The sequence below is a fragment of the Parambassis ranga genome, chromosome 2 (assembly GCF_900634625.1).
Source record: "Parambassis ranga chromosome 2, fParRan2.1, whole genome shotgun sequence".
NCBI lineage: Eukaryota > Metazoa > Chordata > Actinopteri > Ambassidae > Parambassis > Parambassis ranga.
This window is the reverse complement of record NC_041023.1, coordinates 8,281,289-8,287,288: the sequence shown is the minus strand read 5'-3', so window position 1 is coordinate 8,287,288 and position 6,000 is coordinate 8,281,289.

Sequence of the window (6,000 nt, the reverse complement as noted above, 5' to 3'; positions counted from 1 at the left end):
TTTCCCTCGTATTGACTGTAAGTTACCTCACAGGATAATTCAGGTTTATTACTGACTTTCTCAGTCATTGTACGGATGAAGCGACTGATGTAAAAGCAGATGTTATTAACATCAGCAGCAGCTCTATTCATGTGAAAGAAACAAAGATGCAGAAGCTAAATCAGCTGTTTCTCTGTAGAGTGACATGTTACAACATATTGGAACAAGCCACTAACAGATTGGATACACGAGGGTTAACCACAGAAAGTGGGGCACTCATGTAAAAGTCACGATTCTTTCTTCATATCCTCAATTAACACCTATTGTCCTCAACATTATTGAGAGCAGCACTGCACCCTTGGCACAGACCCGCTGCTGTGCCACCTGGGGAACAATGCCTCCTGTGCAGCCCCCTGAATCTCCGGGGATACAATTGTTCCACTCATGTCATTGAAAACTTCAATAGGCTTTGGCTGTGCTCCCAATTCCTGCAAACACAATGATAGTAATTTATCATGGGAATATTGAAATGGAGCTGCTGTCTGAATGAGTGTGTTGTCACATGGGATTCTATTGTGGTCGAGGGGCAAGACGTCCATGTTTTCCATTTGTTCTACCCGATGGCTCCAGGAGCACATCTGGCAAAGATGTTCACACCTTATTTATCGGTGCGCGCTAAAGTGCTGAGTTTCGTTCAAGGTTTAAAAACATGGAGCATTAACTTGACTAAATACATAGGTTAAAGCTGATTTTGGCCACTAGGGGGCAGAACTTCCAAAACAAGTTACAAAAAGTTGACATTTAAAGGTTTTTAAAAGCTGACATCACATATTTTGAGACAAATTGTATGATCATTGTATTGTATGAGCATAGTCCCATAGTAACAGTAACACTATTTAGTGTAGATGAGTTTTAGTCACAGTGGTTCATTTTAGCCAAGAAAGGGTTAGAAAAAGATCATGGTTCAGGTTAAAACAGTCCCTCTCACAACAATAATCAAATGTTAGATCCTCTTTTTAATGGGTTTGAAAACACCTGGAAGCTAATGGCTTCCCATAATAATACTTCATCATTACTAACACTGAGTGAAAGTCTGCTGATTGGATGAACCCCCACCGTCTCCAGCCTACGTAAATCCAGAGGGATTTTATTCTGACACCCTTGGCACTGCACCCTGGAAATCCAGCTCAAATTCACAGAGATCAGACTAATCAGAACAAAACAAGAATAACGATGGAAGCACAGTAATCACATCTTCACCAGTTTAACTACTTTACAGCCCTTTGTTTTAGCTGTGATCATCAATCAGTTGTCAGGAAATCAGTCCATCAGTCAGGCTGGGCACAGGAACTTCAGCCTGTTTCCAGCTGAGACCTGATCTGAAACCCTGTGGCACTATTACAGATTCATTTTAATTAAACCTCCAAATAAACCATGAATCATCAGAATAACTGTGTTACATTTGTTGCTGCCCACAGCTGATTATATTACTGTGTTATTAGTAACCTGAAATTACACTAAGAACTCCAGATTTGTGTCTACACATGTTATTTATGCAAGAATTCTTCCTGAACCTAATAAAGTGTAAAAATACAAATAATGAGACAGCCACATTTAGCTTCCTGTGATGAAGTTTCCCGGCTCAGTGTTGCATATTTCTGGATGAAGCGAACAATGAATTCCTCCTCAAAACACACAGACCCCTCCTCTGGGTATTGTTTAGATTTTTGCCCAGCAGTGCAGACACCCCTCTGGTTAATTATGTTTTTTCATAGTGGAGAGCATAATAATAATAAAGAGGCACCAGGTGTGCTTTTGTTTGCTGATGATCACAGATTCTTGATTGGATGCAAATCAGCTCGGACTGCACCTGGAAGCCCGGGGTCATTAAAGGTCCCCATCGAGCCAACATCCCTGAACCCTCTCTGTTTAGATTGGTCTGGAATAAAATCAATTGTGTTCAACTAGCTGAGACCTGGAACTCTTACACCCCAGAGGTCTGCACAGATCATTTGTTGGAAGCAAATTGAAAACCTGTAGAACCAAAATGGATGCAACTAATTTGTTTCGTACCATGTGAGTCCTGCTTATTATCATCAGGACAATTAGGAGAGTGCTGAGCCTGCATTTAGTACACCCTGATGAAGACATGAAAAATATGAAACAATTAATGTTAATAATTAGCTATCCAGCTGTAATTTAAGCTTCTATTGTACTTTCTCCTTCATATCTGCACCGTTAATGAAGCTCCTGCCACCAAATGCAGCATTTAGGAAGTTTGAAGCAGCACATTCAAACTACATGAATAAACATCAATCAATCAATTTGAACTGACAGATATATTAACTGCACATCCAGGCTAATACTCTTCCAGATCTTCACATATGTTAACAGCGTTTGATGTGAAGCCTGGTTGTGTCGCGCCGAGTTTACCCCAGTGAAAATGTCCTTGATCTGTATCCACAGTTGGGGTGTGCATGTGTTTCTCTCTGTGTGTGTGTGTTTGGAGAAGTGAAAAGGAGGGGGGCGCTCACTGCTCGGTGAAATACACACACATGAGATAACATCTGTGTTGGTATGCTGCACCCTTGTGGTGCTCAGCTGCTACATCTCTATAAGTCCAGATAAGGAGGCCGCTCGGCTCTGAGGGAGTGAGATTGAATCTGTGGCATTTCACTCGATAAAGAATCCCACTGCATTTTTTCTAGATTAAGCAGGCCATACAGTTGTGTACTGAAGAGAGCCATGGTGGCTCAGAGGGGTCTTTCTGTAAGTATAAAAATGCTTTAGATGGCTGTAAATGCAGCACATCCGATGGTTATCTCTGTATATTTGCAGATCTGCCGCTCCTGACAGTCAAATCATGTGCATTGGAGTGCACTCAACTCAGGCCTACCCAGTCAATTGTTCTCTATTAAGACATCCTTTGTTTCGGACTGCTGGTTTCGTCGCCTTGATCTTGTAGAGACATCTTAGGCAGCGGCTACAAAGCAGCTGTAGTATTGACAGCGCAGGCGTCCTAGGAGGTGACAAGGACAGCAATTGATTGGGCCTAAATGAGAGTGAAGAGGAAGATTGATTGCCATCGATCCACTTCTTCCTCCAGCAGACTCCTCCATCTTTGATTATGACCACTTTACACCCAATCAAGTGTGCGTGTGTGTGAGCTGCGATGGGGGGGGAAATCCCATCGAGAGGTATTAGCTCCATTTGTGAAGGCTGTTATGAGAGAATGTGAGGGCCCAAGGTCAACACGCAGCAGGTGAAATCAGCCTGGATGATAATAACAGGGCTTCTCACTGCAATTTAGTCATATAGATAATAGGCAGTGGGGAAGATGGTGTTTTCTGTGTGTGTGTGTGTGTGTTCCTTGGAGGATGTTCTGTGCATAATAAATGTTTCCACAATAACAATAATGGCTTGCGGACAGGAGAACAGCGAGCTGTAATGAAGCGCGATCATTCGAGAGACACACTGAGAGATAACAGCACTCCTCTGTGCTTTTTTCCACATTTTTTTATTGAAAGCTTCATCAGAGAGAAAAAAACAACTGATAAAACCCAAGTCAAATCCTAACATCCACAGATGTACAGATAATTTCTCAAAGATCACACACACTGAGCAGCGTGTGCGAGGCGTGACCATGTCCTCCTCGGCGCTGAAACAAAGAAACGTGAAAAAACGACAAAAAAAGAGAAAACGAACAGAAAACAAATTAAAAACCGCTCTGCTGTCCCAATAAATAGTTCCTTTTTTTTTATCTGGAAGATGAGTCCCATGCCTAACGCACATTCTGTGCTGGCTGTCTCGAAATAATTTGGTCGGCCATTTCCTAGTGATTGTTGGATTTCTGTTTCTCTGGGAGATGTTTGAACTCCACGAGGCTGTGCTGGCTGGCTGGCTGAGTGGCTGTGCTTCCAGGGTTGTGTGGCCAATCGATAACTCTCATCAAAGGTGGACCGAAGCATCAATTAAAAGCACAGGGCCTTGCTCTTGTCGGGGGGGGGGGGGGGGGGGGGGGTCGTTTGAGCAATTTTCCCACTGCATTATGTGTGTGTGAAGAGTGTGTGAATGTGCTGTTCTGAGATGACTTATTGAGCCACAGCTCTCCTTCACACTCCGCTGTGAGAGACAATCTGTGAGAGTAACTCTGAACTGCTGTTTTCCTAACACACGAGGATCAATGTGGAATGGCTACGACTGTTCACAAAGGACAAATCCACACCAGCTGAGTGTGACGTGTAATACATCTAATGAGTTTACTTCTGTGACAGAGTGGGTGCCACATCTCTGGAGTGTGTCGGACGTATAGGGATGGCGGCAGTGATCGTGAGAAATGGGACGGATTGAGGCAGTGGAAAAAAGCACCTCGCCACCTGGACCTGTCTTTCATCACGTATCTCACAGAAAAAGCTTATAGAGGGTGGTGTGAGTTAAAATCAAACATTTTACCCCATTCGCTTGTTTTTTAGGGGCATCAGATGAGTGATGTTTACCGCACCACCAACAGGTATCGACAGTTTAATCACAAAAATGTGCCTAAATCCTTTAAGTTTGATTGCATAAACTTTCTGGCAGCTTGTAAAGAGTGTTTGAGGGCAAAGGTGTTTTCAGAAATATGAATGACATTTGCAGCGGGGACCTCCAGCCTGCACACCCTGCTGAGTGAGAGACGTCGATTTCATAATAGAGCCACTGGGTCTGCAGGAGTAATTAATAAAACCAGAGCTGTAACAATGTCAGAGTTTCTACCACACGATTATCATGGCTAACATGAGCTCGATAACAACATTATCTTGGTAACACCCGCATCTTTGACTCAACCAGGAAAGACGGAACATGTGACGTCATGCCAACTAAGAACTGAAGTCTGTTTTTGTGCATTACAGGCTGCATGTCACACGGGGAGTCTGTGTCTGTGGCTAAAATAGATGCTGATTTGAAGAAAAAAAAAAGGAAGCTGGATGTAACACAAGCAGAGTGACAACCAACCAAGTGCATCAACTGCAAAACTCAGGTGCAAAATGATGAGTGTGTACAAAAGGTGTGTAGGTGTGTGTGTGTGTGTGGGCGTGATTGAGTGAGAAAGGAGGGGGATGTGCTCCTAATTAACGAGGGGTCACGCTGGTCACCTCCTGGAGTCCTGCACAGGGGAACATCCTGCTGCATAAAGACAGAGGAACTCCAGGCTACGGGACCGCATCTGCCCGGCAACAGGAGCTAATGATCGCTCTCTCTGTTCTCAGACTCTTTCTATCCTGGTTTGTGCTGACACATGGGCTGACGGGGAGCAGGTTTCTGCTACAGCCTTCTTAAAATTGCAGTCATGCCTTCTGTACACTTCCAAGAAGGTATTTGTATTCTGAAAAGGTACATTATGCCATTGTGCTATTAAGGAAAAACCATTTCTGTTTGTTGGGTAATCTTTCAGATCTACGTGAAATATAGGAACTGTGCGCCTGCCCTAACATCTTTTTCTTTCTTGAATCTCCATTAGCAAAATAGAGCTGATATTCTTTGTTGTGCATTTCTCCCCCAAACAATCTCTTGGCTATTTGTAATCCTATTTCCCATAATGCCATTACTATTGAATCAGAGGCCATTTGTAGGACGCTCTGCTCTCTGATGTGCAACTCCTGCATTATGAGTCCTATCAAGCTTCAACATGTCCTCTGTACTCTATAAAACAGCAGCTGAAAAACTCCAGAGAGAACTTGCTATGCTGTATTTGTCACATTAAAAAAAACAACATGCACAGACATATACACATGTATTAGCTTAAAACTGGTAGAAGTGTAGCAGCTCTGTTGTTTCATCAGGACACTTGATAGAAATTGGAGAGTTCGCGAAGAGACGAGCAGCCCAACATTCGCCAGATGTTAGCCGTTAAGTGTGGAAGAGACTTGTTTATCGGGAGATAAGAGCCAATGGTCGCCTGGAGGCGAGTGAAAGCAGATGTTGAGTGGCAGATTGGATGGAAAGAAAAGGCCGTATGTTGATTTGATTGGACAATAAACAGCT